The sequence below is a fragment of the Halictus rubicundus genome, chromosome 4 (assembly GCF_050948215.1).
Source record: "Halictus rubicundus isolate RS-2024b chromosome 4, iyHalRubi1_principal, whole genome shotgun sequence".
In the NCBI taxonomy this organism is placed as follows: Eukaryota; Metazoa; Arthropoda; class Insecta; order Hymenoptera; family Halictidae; genus Halictus; species Halictus rubicundus.
In genome coordinates, this window is record NC_135152.1 from 8163965 (window position 1) to 8188221 (window position 24257).

A 24257-nucleotide genomic window follows, 5' to 3' on the forward strand; every position below is an offset into this window, starting at 1 on the left:
TTGTAACGAGCATCCTTTGTTCGAACGCGCAAATAATTTCCACGAACATAAATAATTTATGTCGCCGGCGTTTCTCTACCTTCATCGCGGCCTCAAAAAGGCGAACCCTCAAAACGAATTTGCGACAATAATTACATTCAGAACAACGATCTTTTACGATAGAAAAACGATCCATCTCTATACTTAATTATTCATTGAATTTTCTTAACCAGTCTAATACTTGTTAGAAAATAAATAATTCCGAAGATATTTGTTTCTTTAATTATGATAAAAGTTGCTATTTTCCTATTTTCATCATTTTTGTTGTAATTGCTTATGGCCGGCTTGTTTAAAATGCCCTTTAAAAACACGATATTATGTCAGCCGTAGCCATAGTTACAACGAGACCGCGGAGGCCAATGCAAATCCCGTTTTCGTCGGCAAATTTTAGGAAAGAAGAATTAAGTGGAATTTTATTCCCCGTAGCAAGGGTTTTAGAACATAAAAACAGTAACTATAATTGCATGTACATTTGCGAACTGTGTATGATGGATAAAATGAGTGTTGTTTCATTGATTTGAACGATTAAAATGTCGGACAAGTGCTTAGATAAACAGCGGTCAAAGAATTCGAAAGATCGCGTTGAAAACACGCTCGCAAGACTGGGAACGCCTTCAAAACGAGCAAGCAAACTGCCGGTACGAGCCCGAGCAAAGTTTCGCAGCATTTATCAAAAGTAACATTCCGATGCTGCAAATTAGCCGGGAAGAACGGGAATCTCGAGGAGCGCGCGCGTGCGCTCAGCCTAATAATTAATTAAGGAGAGAATTTCGCTCGAATTCGCGAAACATCGAGTGTTTATAAACGTTCTCGGATGGAACTTTAATTACAAACGTAAACGAGCGATATCTTCTCGTAGCTCGGCTTTTCCTCGAGGTCCCGGATCCGCCACCCCCCCCCCCGCCCCCTACCCCCTCCCGCCCGATAATCTTTAAACGCGGCCGCGTACACACGCAGACAAAGCGCTAATTGGCAAGTTGCAAGAAGCATCGAGCCGAGCAGAAAATCCAATAACAGCGGAAACCGACATTCCTCCAAGGTTCATTAACCGGGACAATTATTATCCGATTGTTGAAAGGGCAAACTCGATCCCGGTAGCGCGCGGATTTCCTAGTTGCCGCGGCAGAGCGAGCGTAATTATTCCGCGTGCCACTTGATTAGTCTCTCTGAAGCACTTACCTGTGTGTTGCACGTGTAAGCGGCCGTGTCTCCCGGCCGGCTTCTGTCCCCGATACCACGGCACAATTTCAACTTTCAACTTGAGCCGGAGCCCGTGACCCCTCATGCGTACGCAAATTATTCGAATAAACTCCGCTAATTACTCGCCGGCTAACTCTTCGCTGGATGCGCGTCGCTACGTGTTCCCGTCGCCGCTCCTCGCCGAGGCGCCACCGCGAAATTACGATTGTTCCGACAGACTTGACGTTAATCGGATAACGGATAGAAAAAATACGAATTGCGACGGGATTCCCGGCTTAATTAACACTTTAACCATCGCGGCATGCTTAACAGTCAGTCCCGCGACTGCATGTTCTCCGTGATAAAGAAGACGCTTCACAACAGACGAAAAAGCGAATGTTGACATTAGGTTCACTTCGGATTATCTTATAAAAATGACAAAAATATATTCAGACAGATAATACTAATTTATAATGCACAATTTACAATCCCGTAACTGTAAATTAACCATCGGATATTTCGGTAATACAGTTTTATTCCGATACAAGGCGATGACTCGGGACCGCCTTTCGTCCTATTTCGGATGAAAAAGAAAAGGAGATTTTCTTATCACGAAATAAAAAGCGTCGTCTTATATAGGAATAAAATTGTGAATATTGACGGTCGCTGGTGCTTAACCCCACCGCTACTATGGCGGGTCAAGAATGACCCCTATGTTTACTAAGGCTTTTTTACTCGGCACAGTGTGTTCTATATAGCATGTAAATATTGAATGTTTTTTTAGCACCCTGTACATTGGAAGCATCAGTATTTCCTGAAATATTGTTAAGTACCGTTCCGGTTTTAACGGCCCGCCATTGTTCCATAAAAAGAAGAAGCCATTTGCTGTTTCAGCGATTACAAAAGTAGTAATTGGTTCAAGCATCGAGCGAGTCGATCAGGGCCGTAGTCGTCGTTTTTATAAATGGCTCGTGATTTTCATGGAACGGGCTCGTGAAAAGAGAGATTCAATTAACGTCAATTTCATTTCGTCGAAGCGAGTCGCGCCGAACGCGATACTTAGCGGAGTCAGAAGATAGAATTCTATTGGACTCGACATCCGATTCATCCAGGACGATTCCATTCGTCGATCATTCTAATTCATTCATTAATTCATTCATCCGGTGTTAAATTTTTGTGAATAACTAAAATCCATTACTCTCACGTTTTGACGTTTCACTACTTTAGCTACATTACCGGTCACGGATTACGGATAGTAATTGAATTACCATAGTGACCTTAGCTACACTACCGGCCAAAAGTAATTGCCCACATATAAAAATCGCATAATTTTCTTAAAATTGAACCAAACGAGTTGAGATTTCTTGACACGTTAAATGACAAAGTTTATTAAGTAACGGGTAAACGAAATGTTGAAAAAATTGGTATTGGTCGGAATTGCGAAGAAAAAAGTTAAAGTAAATTTTTTCAACTTTTTTATCCAAGCCTGTAATGAAACTTTAATCAATACGTTTTGTAGATCTACGTCATTTATATATACGGTGAAATTTTCATCCAAATCGGTTAATATCGTTATGAGTTATAAACATTGAACTGTGATCACATAAGGGTGAAATTCCTTGACAATGCCGAATATCTGCGACTTTCATTCTTAAGCTCTCATCTTGAAATGTTTATTGCTCATAGCAACGTTCACCGATTTAGATGAAATTTTCACCATACACATAATTAACGTAGATCTACAAAACGTATTGATTAAAGTTTCATTACAGGATTGGATAAAAAAGTTGAAAAAATTTACTTTAACTTTTTTCTTCGCAATTCCGACCAATACCAATTTTTTCAACATTTCGTTTACCCGTTACTTAATAAACTTTGTCATTTAACGTGTCAAGAAATCTCAACTCGTTTGGTTCAATTTTAAGAAAATTATGCGATTTTTATATGTGGGCAATTACTTTTGGCCGGTAGTGTATATGTAGATTTACCTTTCCGCTGTTAACGATTGTAAAAATATTTCAGGATTTTCGAAACACGAAACGTAATTTGTGATAATTACACTTTTTTCTGGCCCAATGAATCCAACGATAAAGAAGACCTGTAACTATACTTTCGTTTCTGAAAACTCTACCAGGCAGCATGAATTAACAACTTCCCATAATGCAAAAGTTAGTGATTTTCTGAGACCTCGAAAACTTCTTTGAAGAAAAGCCACGCAGTACAGTGATTTCTCTATACATGTCGCCAAGGTCTCGATGATAAACGTCGCGGAATTATCCCCACTACCGCTTAGTGTACCCTGTGAGGGGCCTCGGACATCGAGGAGTGTAAACATAACACGGTTCGGGTATGTCTCCTGGACTATATATGTCGCTGGCAAGACCCGTGTTGTTGACATATATTGAGAATTCACTTTATCGTCTAAAAAAAATTTGCAAGCTTGCAAAACGTTCGGAGACATTTGTAGAAAATGGTAGTGACTATATAATTGATTAATAAAACTGTTACAGTAGAACCTTGATTATCCGAACTGAACAGAGAAACATGACTGTTCAAATATTGGAACAATTACTCTGTTATACTGCTAGATTAAATTTTTATTAACTTATGCAATGGATTGCGTACGGATCGTCTTAGATTGAGCTGTTTTTTTTTATGTATTTTCAAATGTTGCTGCTCGTGTTTTATTTTCAAATCGTGCATGAACATAATCGTTTAATACCGTCTACATTATGGAACATTGTAATCGTTCGATCGGTCGCCATTTAACAAAATACATTCTCGGTAATCCTGTTGGATCTCAGATAATAGATCAAGGAAGAATATTAATGACCGGATATTGCAAATATTGAGAGATCGTTGGTTCACGGAAATACAGGGGAGAAAAGCCAACTAATAAATTATCGCTTCTATTTGCGAAGATGAGTTCTCATCTCCAATTTTCTTTCTCCCTACCACACACACACACACACACACACACACACATACCCTGATCGTCTCGACCCACATCTTCTCCTATCCTAAGAGAATTCGATTCCTTTGATCAAGGAACCAGTCTGACGAGGCGATCTGCTGGGCTGGAACTTCTCGTCGAGGAGTGCAGGCAATGTGCAGAGGCGTTTCCTTTCATCGATAGCACCGATTGGGATTATTTATTAACTTTAAATTCCGCGCTCGTTTCGGCACGGCAGCCAATTATCCAGCCCGAGTGGGTCATTTACAAGCTGTTGTACCGTTAATGATCGATTTAAATACCAGTAATAGAGGCTGAAACCTTTCGCGGGCTTACTCCATTGTTGCTGAGAGCCAGAAATTAGGCCGCGGCGCCCGGCAATGCTTCACGAATCACCGATCGAATAGCATGAACGAAATCCTCCCATTTTAATCCTATTTTATCCGAATCTTTTTCACACGGCAGATAAATTCTCGGAGCAGTGAAATATATCTTTTATTATGTTCACTTGTACAGATAATATTGTTCGGAGATTGTGAACGGTGCCCCATTTTAATCACCTCGAATATCAATAATAAACAATATCCCAATATAGTTGGCGATAAGTGAAATATTTTGGAAAGAAAAATTTAGGTATTTAAAAAACACTAATTCGTCAGATATTTTAATCTGAATATCACGCGGTGCTTTGGAACTAGGTAAAAGAATGATGCTTTCTTAGAAAAAAAAAAATGACGAACTGCATCGACCGGTGCATTACATATTTAAATTAAAAAAAAAGGTGGTCCATCTTCATGTATTTACTGTACTATTGCATCCGTGGAAAAACAGTACTTTTATTTGCAACATTCGTTCGGTGTCGCATACCTAAATAGGTCTCCGAGAAAATAGACTATTAAGATCCAGAACTGGGAGCATTAAACGGAAATAGGTCAGACGTAAGGACCGTTAATGGTATAAATCCGAGAATGAATGGCCGAAAGTATATCTGAGATCCCGAAGCACGTGCAAAATACAATCAGTTTGAAGATTCCTCGGTGTCACCGAATCGAGAATATCTCTGCGAGCACATTTACTTCTGGGAGCATCAATCTGTGTCTGCTTGAAATAAACAAACGTGACGTTGGAACGTAATATTAATATCGGAAAAGACAGGACGAAAAAGAAATATTACTAATTTAAAAGATTAAACTGGACAACCTTGCAATACTGTTAATGGGCTAAGACAATAATAGTGTATTCAGTGATTTCTCTATATATGTCGCCAAGACCAGGACGATAAACGTCGCGGAATTATCCCCACTACTGCAGGGTATACCCCATGAAGGACGCCGTGGAGTGTAAACATAACATGGCTCGGGCATGTCTTCTGCACGATACCTGACGCTGGAAAGACCCGTGTTGTTGACATATATCGAGAATTCGCTGTATTTAAATAATCTTCTTTCGGGGGAAAGTTATTTGGGAACAAAGATATAGTTTGACATTCCTTCGCACAGCAGAATGTACGCAACGCGGGTCAGTACCTGAAGAACATTCGACTGGAATATTTATCGCCGTAATTCCAACAGTGAAGCTCGAATGAAGACGCGATTGCTTGGTATTAAAGTTACCAACAGTGGCAATCGTAGAATTGGAAACGGATTCAATTAATTCCACGAAGTTGCTGGAACGTCTTCGTTCCTCTCGGAAAACAAAATTGACGTAGCACACTTCAACGTGGAAGGGGCACGTCTCTAGGTGCTCTATTGGCTGAAGCGGTTGCACATACTATAGAGCGTGTGACGTCGAAACCTAAGCATTGGCCTACTGGAGCGTCAACGAGCGAGTGCCCTCTTTGCCCTTGTGCCGTCCCGCGAGACTTCTTGCGAGGCACGAACAGTACACAATGTACTCGCTGTAACTCGTAACTGTATTCCCCTCAATTTCCCCGGTCGGAGTTAGGCTCTGGTCCTTGCTAACACTGTCGCCAGACCGGGTCATCGCACAGTTACTCTGTCGTTACGGGGTTCAGTCACGTGACCTTGTGGCACACGCACGACAGAGAGGAACCGCGTCACGTGACTGGTCCGTGGCAGAAGGGTGGGGATGCTCGCCGTTGGAGAGTGGGGGAATAGCGTCGTAGAAGGGGAAGGGTGAAGTGGGAGACCAGAACCGGTCAAGCCCGACTTTCTCCGACCCGACCCGAACGGTCGGGTGGCCGACACGTTGTAAGAACCGCAAATCCTGAAAACACGGCAAACATCGACTCGAGATTTACGAGTCTGTTCGATACTCGGGGCGTCGGAGTAAAGCGGTCCGAGTAGAGCCAATCCAGCGGCTTAATAACGAAGCAGAACTCGCGATCCCCGTTACGACATTCTTAAGCTCGGACATTAAAGCTGTAACAAGGGTAGCAGACGACGGGGTCCGTGTATCGTAAAAACTGGCCGAGCCCCGTGGCAACTTCCTTTCTCGCAGTTCAGCCGGCATTAATCGTTCATGGCCGTATAAAAGAAGTCAGTCGAAACCGGCCGAGCTAAGAACTGGCTGAAAGCGGAAGGTCGGGTAAAAAGGGCGGCTTGATCCCGACCAGGGACGCCTCTGCCAAGTTTAATCGTTTTTAGCAACTGCGCGTCCGCTCGCGGAATTATCCTCGGCGAAGAGGCGGCGAGATATCCTTGTCTACGATCCGCCATCCTTTTCGCAATCTCCCATGATAATTGGGCTCGTGCCTCGACCACCAAGCCGGGTTAATTACTCGCGAGCGACGATCACATTCCCTTCACGAGTTTCACCTTGGGAATCGATCTCTAATAGAATACCGCCGAAGGGATCGAAGGACAGAAATTGTTACGGTTCACGAGCCCTTAATCCAGTCTCGACTAGTCCCTCGATCCTCAAGCCGGTGAAGTTCTAATCTGCTTGCTTACCGTGACATTGAATTTATGGGGCAGCCATAGTGGCGCGACTCGAATACACATCCTCTGTACCTTTCTGCCACCGGAGTCCATAACCGTCTTGCGCTACTGCAAGGACCGAGTCCTTGCATCGTCGACTATCCTACTATATACGTCTAAAAATTTTGCGATTGCAAGAAATAGAAACCAGACATTAATTTCTTTCGTTAAGAATTTTTGAAAGTTGCAAATAATCAAATCTACATCTACTAATTCTTGTCAGTAATTACCTGGTGAAAATGTGAAAATGTTTATGCGTCGTCCGATGGAAAATGCGCATTCTCCCCTTCAAATTTTGTTCTTGCAAAATGGACGAAAATTTATACCGTTTGCGGTTATGGATTCTAGTGACGGGAAGCGTAGAGACTTTGACACAGTGAGCATGATTGGCACCCGCTATTTTTCGGAGAGTATGTACAGGGGATGTCTTCAGCTTTCAGTGAATTAGCCTCGGAGTTAGGGTCCCCGAAGTCAATTTATTGCGTTCTTAGTGAGCACGTGCGCTTCCAATGCTCCAGCTTCCAAGTTAATAGCGATTGAGGTGTCGTAAACCTCCAGACGCGACACAATAGTCAATGGGGTCGTTACTTTCGCGTCCATCTTGGACCCAGCACACCCGTCTACTGTTTTATGGATCGAGGACCATATGCGAAAAATTTATGAAATTACTTATGACCGATTCTTATTGAAGTGTGCGCCGAAATTGGCTCTACAGGTTTAACGTCAATTCGGAGTACGTATTTTATGGAGTCTATCCGGAGCAGCAGCTTTTAATAAAAACAGTATGGCCACTTGAATCTTGCGCCAAAACATCAGCTGTTCTGTCTTGCTTTTCACGAGAAAATGTATTAGCGAAATTTCGAAGGTTGGTTGATATTAAAATTGATTATTAACCTTACCGTGGTGCAAACCGATTCTCTGTACTGCATTGCAAAATAATTGCGAATATTTTTGTAATTTCTTTTGCGAAACTGGGTTTTGTAGTATCAATTTGCATGTAGATAGTATTTCAATGATCTCGTCGTAACAGAGTTGCGTATTACGTTACAATATTGTACGTTTTTTGGAACATAGAAATGATTTTCTCGAGCACGTCTACATAAAATCCAGAACTTGGCAAACTATAAAACTATAAAATGTAATCTGGTAAAAGCGCGAATTTCCCCGTAGTTTCAAAAATATTGTGCAGTTTCCCAGCAGAAGAAACTTCGAAAGTGCCGCAGTATAAAATCAGGAGACCAGCGCATATCGCATCTTCTCGCATGACACAGATCTCCTGCAGTCAAATATAGTTCCATTTATATTTGTCTTCTCTTGAAGAGTCTACTGGATTCCATATAGCTGCCAGCCAAAAGAACTGTTTTTCAGCCACCTTTAATGAAACGCCAGGCAAATATCACTAAGGAATTGATTTTTCCAAAATTAGCTTGTCAGCATACCCGGCCCGTCAAGTGGCCTCGCTGAAAATTGAATCGAAAAATTCGTAAAAATAACACCCCTACACTGATACGAAGAAACCACCGTGTCCAAGTATAAATAGCATTTGCAGTTTTTAAAAGCGCGTTCTAAAAACGAATCCGAGAACGACTCGGAGTGAATGAAAGCTTATTTCAGTTTATTTAAAGCTTATTTTGTTTGTTCGCGGTTTAAAGGAAATTTCGCCTTCATTGTATTTTTCATAAAAACGTTCAACACTTGTCACACTATTTAGTAAATGTCTGTCCGCAACGTTTTCCGGAGTAAAAAATGGATAGCTTCTAGCGTCAGACGTTCACCGAAAAAATCATAAGCTTGCAGCCGTCTGTGCCAAATGATGATATTTTTGATCGTTGACAAAGAAAATTGGCATAGATGTTCCTAGTGACTGCCATTTTCGGAGGCTTGACTAAAAAATCCTGTACACTTTAAAAATTAAAAAATTACTAGTAACACTATGCAGTTTCGAATTTTTATAACTGCACCGCAGTTTTGTCATTTTTATGACAAAAATGGGTAAGCACAATTTAAAGCAGTGGGCATATTGAAATGATTTAAAGCCGCCAGCGTATCGGTTTCAGCCGAATAAAATAATTAGAATGGTAAAGAAATTTTTATTTCGCCCCTGTGTCTTGCAATCAATGCAAATATTTTTTGCATAAAGATCCGCAGTCTAGTTGTAACAAATTAAGTACTATAATTTGTTTTACAGTTGGAACTGTGCCTTGCAACGTGCAGAAAGTTAATTTGGCTTTTGTGGCGGAAAACGTAAGGCAATGGTGGTCGCAGAGATGCGAGAATGTGTTGGTGGAACAAGATTTCCTCGGACGAGTGTTACAAGAGTCGCCGGAGCCGCGTCCCTGGTTTATTATCACCTGGCGCCGTATATTATTCCGCTAATTCGATTTCTTTGCAAGCTAAGACTTACATTTGACAATAAGTCTTCGGTGGTACAGGGGCAATTGTGCAGTCGTGTTGCGGCGCAGTGTTATACGGTTAATTATCACGGACGGTTCTATTTACGCTAATTACTTCGGGGGAGCAGAGGCGCAACAGTGATCGATGCACACTGACTCGTAATCAGTGTGTATACACGCGTACTCGGTCCAGGAGCCCTTATACCGAACTCGAAATTACACGAGGGGGTGGGGGAAGAAGAACGGAACGCTATAAAGCGCGTCGCTGCAAAGTCTCCGCAAACAGGACGAAAAGGAGAGAGAACCGGGTCGAATTTTGCTGTTATTGCAATTGCTCGGCAGCAGCGGCATCGGAACAGGGAAACATCAACAGAGCCGCGATACCACGGCAGCCCGCCAAATGTGCGGCCGAAAGTTTCGTAAACCGTAAAGGGTTCGATCAAAGCAAATATTTTGAAAACTTTCCCGCGTCTAATTCACGGTGAACCGTGGAACAATTTTCGAGCAAATTCGCCGCGTGCTTCGCCGAATTTTCGTAATGATTCGGTTTCCTGTTCCGTTTGAAATTCATTACGGCTCTCGCCTAAAGCGGCGCACGTCAAATAAACACGGACTTCTGGAAAGTTCGCGTATTATGGATATTACAGAGCGGTTTTCAGACAAGTAGACCGTTCTTAAGATGTGATCTGTTGATTCGCGAAACGGATGAAAATAGATGTTTGAAAATTGTTCTTTCTTTTTTAAACATTTTCATAATTTGAAGACATGGATACAACCGCAATGCTTTCTCGTACCGTTTCGAGGATCCAGATTAATTGATAAACTGGAAAATTTCTTTTGGGAACAAGGCAATTTGCGAACGATTACACGAACTTCTATTTCGGTGAAAGAGAAAGTTATATCAGAGGAAATTTAATTACCTTGGCGAATATCTACGATACTAGATTTAGAATTACCTTGGCGAAAGTATTTTGTATATCGTAAATGCTACAATTTTTACATTTAGAAAGGGATTGAGTATTGTAAATACTTTGTTAAAAAAAGATTTATTGAATAATCATATTTTCCTGAAATTCATGATTATGGAATTTAATATTTTAATGAGTTCCACTTAAACTCGCTATAATTGAAACTTACTGGCTAAGGAGATATTTAAATTTTAATACCGAGTGAATTTCTACATTCAGGCTGAAGGACCTACTTATGAACATCGACTGCAAGAGGATAGAAGTTGTATTCCTCGTGGGTACCGATTCAGAATATTGAAATAGAAACATATCATAAACTTTTACACGTAAATAGCTTAATACTTTTTTAGGTATTAATAATAATATACCACAAGAGCTGATAAAATTGCAGCTCATTATAAGAAACATTTTACGGAATATTCAAACACGTAGTAAACATATGTGCAACATAACATTATTTCAGTATTATTCCGTCAAAGTTTTATACAATGCGATGAAACTGTTAACTGTACAAATTAATTCTTCGCCTCCTATTCGAGAATTTATTAATTCAATAATTTAGTAATACAACAATTATGCTCAAAATAATCTCCATCACTTTCTATGCATTTTCTTCATTGTACAAGTATTTAATTAATCTGCAATATGGGGGTTAAAAGATTTCCAATCAAAATAAACTTACAATTACTTGAAATACGATCTTGAAAAAAAATTCCCTTCATTCTCCTTTACCAGGAAGTTTCAAACTAATATACATTTTCACTTATACATTTTTTCGTATCGTCAAAACGGCAGAAATATTTCAGGTGATTAATTATCTGATTATAATCGCTCAGAATCCGAGAATGAATCGTGATGAATGAAAATCGGCAGATCTGCGAAAACAAAATGGCAGAAAAAGGTTTGCTGGGCCAGTTTACTGTTGCATTTTCAAAAGAGTGTGGATTAGGAATGTGGAAAAACTACTATAAAATTGCCCAGGGGTTACGAACACCATACTACGGCCCTAACAGCGAACCGTTTTGGCACGGTCGAGATCCAGAAACGGCGAAACGTTAATCTACGTACACAAGCGTCTCGTCTCGATTCGCCCTGATGCTGGCCACCTGTCCCACGTGACAATTCGAGGCTACGACATCAGCCCGTTGGATGGATTGTTATAGGAACTTGGCAAACGGGGCTAATTACCAATCCGATCGGGTAAGATCGGATACGGTGCAACAGTAAGACAGAATCTCCTGTTTGCAGCTCGTAGCCCCGAGAATTGATTCTATACTCTGGAAATTCAAATCTGCATTAATTGCTTAATCCACTAGCACTCGGTTCACTTGAAGAAGATTAAGTTGTATAAACTAAGAACAGTGTAATAGGTTCCTGAAATTTTTACAAAACGCACGAGTCTCATTTGCTATGAGCAGCAAATTTTTCACGTCCTATAAATCTTTATGCAAAATAAAGATATTCTGCGTCTGCTGCAAAGGACAATAGTCATTTAGTATGTGAATGCTTTAAATTCTTTAAATTCTTCTTCTGTTTCAAATTACAGCCACTTTTGCCATAAAATCTAGCTACGAGTATGAACGTTTATTAGAGTCGTGAAAAATATTTCGGTAGACGTAAAACACTTTCAAAATTAAACTCAATACAGCGAGTTCTCGATACGTGTCAACAACACGGGTCTTGTCAGCGTCGTGTATCGTGCAGGAGACATACGGGAGCCGTGTTGTGTTTACACTCCTCGGCGTCCGAGGCCTCTCGACGTTTATCGCCCAGGCTTTGGCGACATATATAGAGAAGTCACTGCATTATGAAGACAGAGAAGCCTTGATTAACCCTTAACTACTATAAACGTTGAAACTAACTACTATATACTAAATTAATAATATTGAAAGGTATGCAGACGTGCTATAGCAGTTCGGGGTCAATTAAGTTCAAACGAGTAAGTATACGAAAGGGAAAACAGCTTGTTTGAACATTGCCAGCGAAACATAGCGTTCCCCGAAGTCAAAGATGCCGCCGATACCAGGACGAAGAGGATCGTGATCCCCTAAACGTTGTAGCCACTCGAAAAATGTTCGAGGCTATCGATCGCCGTCGCCAACGATGAAAATCGCGATTCGTGCCAACCTCGGGCAGCCTCGGCTCAAGTATTCGCGGATCGCTCGGTCACCAAGCTTTCCCCCTTCGGAGCGAGGTTAGGTCAAGCCGCAGTGGGTTAGGATAGGTCAACTCAGGTCGATCTGCCGCGCGTACGCCAGTCTGCGTTTTACGATGGCGGCGCGACAGTGGTTTGCCGGACCTGGGGGTTGGGGTTTAGGGGTTGGGGGTTGGTGGTGGGGCGAGGGTTAGGGGATGGCGGGAGGGTGGTTCAGGACCGGTCGAACCGCAACCTCACCCTCCGCAATTACAATGCTAATTCCGTGTACACGGCCTTCTACGCTTAATCGTCGCGCGATTTTCTTTACCCTTAAGCCACCACCGGCGGACCACCCCCACCCCCACCCTCCCCTTCCCCGATTATCGTGGAACGCGTGCACGCAACGTGAATCTCTCTCTCTCTCTCTCTCTGTCTCTCTTTCTCTCTCCGCGTCCCGCGACAAATGCCCCTAACGAGCGGAAATTTCAACCTTAATATCGCTGATGTACAGTGTGCCGGAATCACCGCGGTACACGAGATTTATAACCAAGGATAAAAACGGGCTTTCGGGCGTAGACCGTGGCCAAGGAGCTTTTGTGCGCTGTGAAAGCGCCAAGAGAATTTTCAGGAAATTCTGACTTCAACCCTCCTGTTCTCCGGGGTTCTACAATGCGCGTGGAAGGCACTGGCATACTCGGTCTTTCTGGCGATAATAGCAAATTTATGGTATTTTATTGTATGTAAGAATGTTATGTCGCTGCAGTCACGTTTTCAGAAAACGAATGTAAGAGAATATCACCCCGCCACTGATTTCGATAATAGTTGTAAGAAACGGTTAAAATTCGATATATGTGGCTGATCAAATTATTATTGCATAAGCTGACAATTTTCAAGTTTACAGTGAAACTCCAGCTACACTGAATTCTTAGAATTTGTGGACGAAGTACTGATGTTTGAAAATTACAAATGTGCAATTGTGCAATATTCTACTAATTTCTATGATGGAACAAGAGACATTTGTGTATCAATGATAAAAACAGTTGGCATTAGTAAAATTATATGTATAATAATTTACAGACACAGAGTAGTAGATGTATTTTTGCAGTTTCAGCACAAACATTTTTTTCACTAAAGTAGAACGTAATGTATGTCTTGCTAAAATGTTTCATAATATCTAGGGTCCATTTCGAAGGGAAAATGGCTAGCATAATAGAAAAGGAAAGAGGAATGTTTGTGCAAGTATATGCTGTGTTTGAACTGGCTCCCGAGTTACAGTCCGTTTGCCAATATTGTAGTAGAATAATTCCATGCTTTATAAAGTAGTACTCGAAAGGATTTCTTGTGATATTTACACTGTGCGAAAGAACGCAAAGCAATGAAAAATGTGGTTCCTTTTGATGGTGTGTATCCACTTACGGGAGCATTTCTATCATGAACAAATGAATTAGAAGTATGAATTTGATGGCTCGTTTCAGTTGAGAAATCTATTGCCTGATAAAAACAACCAAACCTCATTTGTTTAAAGCGTGTGTGATTCAATTTTACGAGGCTCTAGTGCTAATTTTCTCGATACGTTATGCTGAACTATAACAATTAACATTATCCAAGGCCGCAAGCAGGTCCAGTAACCGCAAAAAAATTTCTGTAATTCACTTATTTTCTTTAAACTCATAACCCTATATAGAGCAATACAACATTTCGTTAAAAATCGGATATAGTGATGCTGGTATTATTAAAATAATGGAAATTGGTTTGATGAAATCGAAGACGCTTCTAAATGGCTTTATCCCTGATAAAAGCAATCTATTAGCAATGAAAATAATCGACGTGGTTAGATTATGTGGTTTACCCATGCATATTTTACGTCGCCGGTTAATCAAATGCTCCGCGTACATAATATCACATTATATAATATATAATTGTTAATTTTATATGTACACAGAGGGGTAACAATCGCCTGGGGTCAAATGTTAATTTTAATCAAGGTGTCTGCCATTTGCAAACGCATACCGCGAACAATGATCGCGGTAATCGAAGTTTCTCAGGTTCTCTGGAATAACAATATCAAGGCGAAAATTTTTACTTCTCCCGGCAAAGTAGAAGTATCCGTGCGTTCCGCATTATCGAGTTACCCCCCCCCCCCCCCCAATATCCCCAACCAAGTTAATAATTCCATTCGTTTTTTGTCGACTTAGCCCCTGTACCAGTACTGTAATATTCACATCGCCGTATGTTGCCGCGGACGCTTCTTTTATTTAAAGAAAAAAATTCTGCTTCGAAAGTAGCGCGCGAAGTGAACACAGTATAGCGCACTTTTAAACGAAGAAAACTGCGACTTTGCGAGGAATTCTAAGATCAAAAGTCAAGTATATTTTTTTTAATTTTATGTAATCGTGTTTCCGGAACTAACTAGCTTCGAATTTTTTACGAAATTCTATTTACAATATTCATTCATCTATTTAGCAAAGTTAACTTGTTTGATGAGCTTATGAAATGAGAAATGAATTTTTCGAGTCTTGTTGCGTTAAATATCCGATTAGTTTTCTGTTATTCCACCCCATTGATTTACAATTTTTTAAAATTCTGAGTCACTAAATTATTCTAGTTCGTATACTTTATGATTACTGAAATATTAAAGATGCTGTCAAGAAAGATAGTTAAATAAATTGCCTTATTTATATAATAAAAGTAATCTTGTTATTAACGGCATTGTCAGGTATATAACAAGCAATATCTAGCACTACGAATACACATACGAATATTTGAAATTACTATGAGTTCACAATCAGTGTTATCTCCGTGTAATTGCACTGGTTATTAGCAACAATATCATAGCGAGCATTGTATATGATATTGTAATGATTTCACTGGTAGTAATGGTTTGTATCAACCTCTCCTATATTATAATTGCTAGTCCAGCTATTTTGATTGGTACAACATGTAATGGAACAATAATGTCTGTAGAAAGAATAATACACTTTGTCAAACTTTGACAGTGCTTTTGCCCTAATTACGTGCAAATTCTGTTGCTTTGCAACTGAATGGCGGCTTTGTTCGCACAAGCAACAACTAATAATTGAACGCTGATCACGTGCCACGGTATTCTGCTCGCTTGACATTCGTTATTTTCGCAGCTCTGTTCCTTGTTAGAGGATCGATCGCGACGGTTTTCGACGCATCCCATTATCGTCTCGTTATGGAAAAGCTTCGCGACGTTTCGCGTTACGCAACGTTGCGTCAAAAGCACTAAACCGTCGCGTCATGCTGGCTGCGGCCTTATGCTATATTCCTTTTTAGCGTAACGTAAGGCAATTGCGTAACGGGAAAAATGCGCGGGTTTAGGTCGTCTATTCGCACAGGCACAGAAGGTTCAGCTCCGATCGGACAAACATTCTTTATTGAATCGTTTATGCGTATCGTGTGACGCATATCGGAAACCAAACGAAAGAGGTATTATTAAAGTATTACTATACTGAAACGGAATCGTATCCGTGTCTCTGCGGTTAATACAAATCGGCCTTTACGTTCGCGAACGTGCACGGATCGATCGCGTTCGAACGGTCGCTGCGAAAAGTGGCGAAGCGTCGGTGCAAGACCGACTGCAACCCGATGCATCGGGAGATGCACCGCGATGCATCCCGTCGCAACAACGGAGGTGCGGGACGCCTAATTAATTAGTCCGGCTAGACGTAATGCGCGTCCCGCGATTATGTAACGGACGACAGCCGACGGGATACCGTAATTACACCGGTACGGAATATTCAATTGGATACCTAACTCGCTAATAATCGACACGACGGTATTAACGGAGCGTGGAATATTGATGGCGTACTAATTTCCTGCGACGACGACGACGATCCCGGATGATCTTTGAGACGTACCGTGGAAAATTAATACCCGGATAGCTCGATCCGCGAGTTCCCGCTTATCCGACCAGTTCCGAGCTCCGATGTTTAAATGGATCACGCGCACCAACCGAAGTGGATGACAGACTCGGCGGCGGCCAATCAGACCGGTTGCCAGTGGAATTTTTAACACCCTCACTGACAAATCGGAACCCCCCAAAAAATTCCACATACAGCGAATTCTCGATATATGTCAACAACACGGGTCTTCCCAGCGAGTCATGTTTACAGTCCTTGGCGTCCGGGGCCTCTCGAGCTTCGTGGCCCCTCATGGAGTATACCCCGCGGTAGTGGGGATAATTCTACGACGTTTATCATCCAGGCCTTGGCGACAAATATAGAGAAATCACTGTAATTATACACTAAGTTTACGGAATATCAAGGGGGTCTGTGTCGGGTTGGAAAAATTGATTTTATTTTCCTTTTTTCGAATTTTGAAAATCCAATTTGATTCGAATGCATTTTCCCTTTGTAAGAGAACGGAATTAATAAAATTGACGGAGATACACTGAAGAAATAAAATTTTGATACGATAAAAAATTATGAAAAGCTTCAAACGCGTTTTTCGAACTGGTGAACATATCCGAATAGTGTGCTATCGTCACGTGACTGTTGTGCTCGCGCTGATTGTCGTTACTGGGTCGCATGATTGCGCAGTGCCCGCTATCGATTGAACTCGCTAGGTCTTTGCTATAGAATTAATTAGAATGGCTTTGCCATCGGCTTAAATCCGGCCCTTCTATATCTATCGAATTCTGTCCGCGCTGTACTACACACCGAAACGAAATAAAAGAATAGACATAACACAGCTTATAGCCGGCTCTCGTGGCTTATAGTCGTTTGTCGTACCAAGCTGAACAGTTGAGCGCTAAGTACGGAAATTAATATTGACACAATTCAAGCGAAAGTCAAACACTAGTTCAAGGTTTGCTGATAATACGAATAATCAGGTCGGGCCAGAAGTTTCTTCGCATTTCAGTCACGTGTATAATTCAACTTGGCACTTCGTGACGCACCATTACACTTTCAATTAAGTCAAATACTTACACGTACGTACATCATTGATTGAAGTTGTAAAATATGTTTCATTTAAATTGTTTCAAAATTCCCCCAAACAATGAATTTATGGATTTACCTGCTATATGCATGTTTATACCGATTAATATATCAAATCGTATTTTTATGTTGTATTCGTTTATAAATACAGTGATTTCTCTATATATGTCGCCGAGGCCCGGATGATAAACGTCGCGGAAATATCCCCACTACCGCGGGATGTACCCCACGAGGGGCCACGAAGCTCGATAATACTTCAGCGTGGATCAAAGAATAGTATCTCCTGGACGATATATGTCGCTGGCAAGACCCGTGTTGTTGACATATATCGAGAATCCACTGTAATATTTTTATTATTCAAATGTACCCGTCGTGATGTGTTTTATATTAAATTATATTAGCCTGTGAGTCAAGTATACAGAGCAGTGATGAGCATGGTAGGGGCCCCTCCAACGCCTACTGGAAGGGGAAACTGAGCGCTATGGTGGGGACGGTCTTGTCTCAATTCAGACAAAAATGCCCATCCCTGATACAGAATATTTGACTCGAATAGTTCAGTTTGTTATCGACAATGTCCCAAAAATTCGCGACAGAAACATACATTAGATGTTCTGTTTATCGCCATACCAACACGAGTGCCAACACTATCGTCGATGGGTACACTTCCAACCGTGGTTACCGATGCCTTTTACAAGATCTCCAGATCTAGATGTCGTGATCCCACTATTACGGGTATCGCGTGTCTTACCTGGGTTAGTATCGAGATTCAAAACCTCGGATTCATCAGTATCAGTTTGCATGACATAGCAGTTACAGGTTTCCGATAGTTAGCAGGTATCGGATTACCCAACATTTATCAATAATTTCTTAACGATCTAAGCCGGTATCGGTAATAGAGATGCAGTTCTCGTTGCACTCTTCATAATGGCGTGTCTGGGAACAGCAGACACCTAGCGGTGAGTAATGGGCTATTTTCTCATCGAGCAATGATTGAGAACGTTAGAGGCATTAACTATTAGATTAATAGGAAAGTTGAAACCATTGTTTAAGGAACCGATTCGTTTTAGGCAGTTAATTGAATTGAACCTTTGACATTGTTCATCGTTCAATCCCTTCGTGTAATAAAATATTGATTTTTGCAAATAATTTAAATACATGTAGGTAGTAATTTTTTCACTTTTGTTAGTAAATAAATTTTATAAAAGATTTAAAACTTTCTCAAAAACTGATGGAACATGTGAAAACCTTTAAAAACACAGCAAATAAACGATTTAATATTCAGAGATCAGGAGAAATACACATTTCACTTTATCCGTATTTTATATTTGTCAAACATAAAATACCTTTTAAATAAATATGTAGGGAAACGGATTAACATTTGATCAGAAAAACTAACAAAAAATCGCAGACTTTAATGTATCAAACAAATACAATTTCTTCGATCTGTTGTAGCGTACAATACCTCTGAATATCATATTCAAACAATATAAAATTTTTCCATGCTTGCTATTTGCAGTAGATTAAATCTATTCTAACCTTATCTATTTAAAAGTAATTGGTCACATCCATTCTTGAGTCTACCGAGATCCTGGTTTCTAGCATTCTCTGATAGCGGTTATTGAGTCCATTTTGACCCAAATTTGCAAACGCTCTAATTTCCAACTTTCTCAGAGCCAGTTCGAATCATTAGCCATTCACATTGAATCCAATTAGAGAATTAATTTAGACTTCAGTGAAGAGGGTCCGAGAATGAAAAAAAAAATTCATAAATTCATCGCTGCCATAAATCGTTAAAAACGTCCGTCGTCCAAGGGTTAACGAGTACGCGCAACTCTACAGACTTTTGATTATCGTTAAAACGGAAAGCAGTCATCATTGTTCCAATGATTGTTCCCCGAAGGTTAAATTCGGCAGGAAAGCTGGTCGTTATTAGGAACCGTCTATTGCTTACAGCAAGTAGAATTTGCTAACCATGAAACCATCCGGGGTTAACAGATGAGGTTCCAACAAAGTTCATCCGAAATATCCAGACGGCATGGGAATTTCGATTTGCGCGAAAACAGCGCATCAACCACGAAATTGAGCTCCCGGAGTTTCATCCTCTCGACTATCCATCCAGCTTTCGCACTTCCACCGCCCCTCTGCCGGAGGACCCCACCCGGACCCGCGCGCCTATAAAGGGTTGTTCATACAACAGAGAAGGCGGAGGAGAAGTTTGGTGCTCGGCCACTTGCGGAATACCGTCAGGAGGCAGACAGCGACCACTAATCAGACTGTTTCCACTTAATTTGCCGGGGTAATTAACCGTCTCATTCGCCTGCGCCGACCCTAAAGCCATTCCTGAACCTAAACCCGGGTACTCTATTATGCACGGAACCTATTGTGCCCGAGGACGGCCCTCTGAAAGGAAGCGCGCCGCGGAAACGTACGATTTCCGTCGCAGCCGGTCCCCTTGTTTCGAGATGCTCGAAACTGAACGTCAATTCAGACCATGGTGTGAACCGCTTAACACCTTCCATGCCGAGCCACACATAGAATTATTTACTGGAATGCAGGAAATCATTTTTGCGCTGGTGCATCCACTATGACACATTCTCTAAGGATCCGTATCATGCAAGAGCTTCTATTAACCCGTAGAATTATTTATTGGAGCGTGAAAAATCATTTTTGTGCTTATTATATCAAGTGTCAAAAATTGTTTAAGGATCTGTACGATGCAAGAGCGTTTTTGTTTCATTAACACCGGATTCATGGAGACCTACATGTCACTGATAGAAATGGCAGAAATTGCAGAAATTGCTTCCTAATAAGTGGTAAAATTGAATTTATTCAGATTTAAATAATTTTTATTATTTAGCCTTTACGTAAAATGAAAATATTCTGCGCCAATTGCAAGAGTTAATAAAATTCGTTATCCTTCGAAACCGAAGAGCTTGAAATCGAATATTAAACCTTTTATGGAATAATTAAGGAATTTAAATAATTATAAATAAATACAATCGAATTTTAAGGGAAGAATTGAAACCTTTTAGTTCTAATTTATTCATTTCTATCTTATAATTTTTAAAGGCTTCTGAAAGTAATCTTACAGAATTAAACTATTACACGAGCCATCGCTGAGGACCAATATATTTTTATTAACAAAGGCTCGAGTCTAAGAGACGAAACTACCCCATAGGAATTGGTTCGTGAATTTAAATAACCTAAATTATTTTGTTATGCGTCGGCACATTCGAATTTATTCGTGTAGCATACTATTCAAAGTGATCTTCAAAAGAAAGCTTTGTGGAAAAGTTAATTTTTTTTTTAACATTTTCTTGATAAGTTCGATTCCGCGCACAGAGAACTGGAGCAGAGGCAAATAAATTCGTTGCCTGTATATGCAGCTTCGAAATATGAATAAAAGATAAAAGAATAATTACCCGCTTTTTGTTGAATAAACATGAGCATTTTGATATATGTATGTGCAACAAAATCATATTTCTTTTTGAACGAGATTTCCATTATTTCCAACGAGCGAAATATTTGTAGAGCAAGCATTCATAATAACAGGGTCCGAAGTATAATGTATGGATGATCTCCGAGTTAAAACAAACAGCAGACGGAATGCAAACAAAAAAAATTTCCTTTCGTAAATACATCGTTTTATTATACCAAGAGATATTCCGCGGGGCGAAACTAGAGTTTTTATGGATTTTTTTTTATGAAAACGGAACACCGAAAACACATGCAAATTGATTTCGTTCGTTTGAAAAATTTATTTTAACCGTTTTTAAGATCAAAATATAATAAAAGTATTATTAGTTCTATTAGATTAAAACTGAATCATTTAAGAGTATTTGTGTTCAACCATTATTCTTGGTAGTGCAACCATGGAATTGAAGCTTGAAGTTAAGTCTTCAGGTTTTTATTATGCAGGGTGTCCCAAAAATGTATTTCCTTGAAAAGTGTGATTCCTAAGGCCATTCGAATCAACTTTTTCCTTTACGAAAATCTTCTCCGCGGCTTCGTTAAGGAGTTATTAACGAAAAACACAGACCAATCAGAGCGCGGCTACAGCAGACAGACTCCGGCTCGGCGACAGGTGGCGCTGAGCGCGGCGTTGGCATTGGCCGAGCCGGTGTCCGTCTGCTGCAGCCGCGCTCTGATTGGTCCATGTTTTCCGTTAATAACTCCTTAACGAAGCCGCGGACAACATTTTCGTAAAGGGAAAAGTTCTTCCAAAGAATCTGAGGAATCACCCTTTTCAAGGGATTACAACATTATCGGACACCCTGTATTTTTCATCGAACGTATTGTTAGAGAAATATAAGCAAAACTGAATGACTTCGTTGACGAAACCTAGTTGACAAATTTTTAGTATAGCAATATTCTGGACGAGTCGATATAAACAAGTTGAAACTCATTTCAACTGTATTGAGAATCGTATAGGATGAAATCGAGCAATACAAAGTGGTTTAATTAGAATAAAATAAGTCGATCTCCAACATTTTGATGATATTCTACAAAATAGAAAAATCTCCCGGAACCTCTGAGGGAAATTTCGAAGCGGTATTTCGGAATCAAGATTGTTTTTCCATCAGCGAACCAGACCTGACGAATTAATATTCGATAGCTGGCATGCTAATTTAATGCAACGCTCCCTGTTTTCGGATAAATGCGCCGGGCAAAATAACTGCACTGTAGCACGACATCAATTTCATTTTAATTTACACTCAACGCGCTCGCAACATGCTTCGTCCATCTTCGTTACACAATTTTATTTGCAGTCGAATCAATTTCCAGCGGCGTCTCGTGTTGCGTTATTCATGGTTTAATGTAAAAACTGGCGACATTATATTTTCAACGACATTTTTCACGGAAGAATCGCCGCCGCAAAAGGAGAAAAACGCGACGATTAGCAATTCTATGGCGGTGTTAGTATACGCGATGTGGAAACAAAAAAAAAACGAGAGAAAATAACGGCTAATTAAGTGACACGGTTTTACAAAAAAGGAAAAGTTTTCTTTAACTTCTTGATGTTGATTGTTGACACTTGACAATTTTCAGTGTGGAAGTTGCAGAATGAAAAGGAATGATCGCGGCTTTCACGTTTGAGAAAAGTGGGCATCGACATTATTTAATCAGGGGTATTTCTGGATCTGCTCGAATTATGCAATTACGAATTTCCGCTTTGTATCCAGTAGACTGACAGCGAAGGACGTTACAAGCGAATTCGGATTGTAACGAGCTTGTCGGAGAACAAACTTCCGAAGCTCCATGACGGCTTATGAAAAACAATGTTCAACGTCCAGCCGCGGGAAATGTTGCATCCGCTTCGCGATGCGAGGCATCTAGGGAAATGCAATGCTATTACAGTTCGCAGTACCGTGATATATTTAACTTCGTTAAAATTTTTTACCTTAGCTGCTGCTCCTTGGTTTCCGACAAGAAAGTTCAATGTTCACGGAACCGGGATCGGTGGACGTACAAATGACTGCGTTGAAATAATAGTAAAATAGGATTTTTAATATTCTCTCTGCAATCTCGACCAGTTGCAATTTTTTCAAAATTTTTCCTCTAGCAAACCAATTGGTCTAACTTCTTAAAAATGACGAATATGATCCTCGGAAGGTACGGACGCCGCCATTTTATTACAGGGTTGTAAAAAAATTATACTGTTTGGAATATTTTGAGCACAGACTGCTTTATCGAAAATTGTAAAAAAATACGTGTTTCCTCTTCAACGATCGGTACAGAACTAAAGGCAAAACAAATTCTTTGCAAATAATTCATTACTTATGGGTACCCCTAATATTAATGGCAGTCTCTGTACACACTGCGATCAAGACAAAAGTGCAATCATTTTTCTGCGGTTTGCGTCAGAGCTCAAAATCCATTAGCTGGATCCGAAAATTTCGTTTCGTATAACTTTATTCGCCGCTTCCGCAAGCGTTGGGAACTTCATTAGCGATAACTGAAGGGAATGCGGGCTGCGTTAGTACAAGAAGATCAACGGAAGGTTACCAGACGCAGGCAAACGAAGGCAACGTAAACGAGCAACACAACTAAATCACGCTGCACACGATAATGCCCTCCCAATGACGCATCCGAGTGAACTGACAGCAAAACGCTGTAAGCTTCGCCTTACGGAGGGTCGAAAGGGTTGACGCTTGTGTCGCGGCCTCGAATATCACCGGGGTTGCCAGACGAGGGTGAACCTGATGCGTAACAACGCAGTTAGGTATCTATTATCCGCCCTGTAGAATCATGACTGCGTACAAAAAGCCCGCACCTGCTTCACGGTTAGTATGAACCGTGTTATTCCGCGGTCGAAGCTAACGAGCCCTAACCGAGCATTCATGTTTCCGGCTCGCCTTCCTACTGTCTCCCTCTGCACTTCTGTTTCGATCACGGAATGTTTGTTGGAAGGTCACCGTCGTATCTGCATGCATCGAGACTCTCTCCTCTTCAAGGGCGCATCGTAAGATTTTTGAGAAGTTTTCGCACAGGAATTTGACTCGAGTACAGTGAATTCTCGATATATGTCAAGAACACGGAACTTTCCAGTGACGTGTATCGTGCAGGAGACATATCCGAGCCGTGTTATGTTTACACTCCTCGGTTCCGAAATTATAACAGCTCGAACACCGAGAATTTTAGGAAAATCAAAAATCTAGTGTGCCAATATTTTCTGACACTATTGTAC

At 40.7% G+C, this 24257-nt stretch overlaps 1 protein-coding gene and 1 long non-coding RNA gene across 2 annotated transcripts in view; both read right to left on the minus strand.

Annotated features, from left to right (window-relative positions):
• LOC143353351 (agrin) overlaps positions 1-24257 on the minus strand; it is a 602368-nt gene that overhangs the window by 237722 nt on the left and 340389 nt on the right. The gene's annotated exons all lie outside the window — the stretch shown is intronic.
• On the minus strand, positions 23469-23983 carry LOC143353886 (uncharacterized). Its single transcript, XR_013082223.1, has 2 exons — positions 23844-23983; positions 23469-23769 (listed from the first exon to the last, which is right to left on the minus strand). It is a non-coding gene; the product is annotated as an uncharacterized LOC143353886 (long non-coding RNA).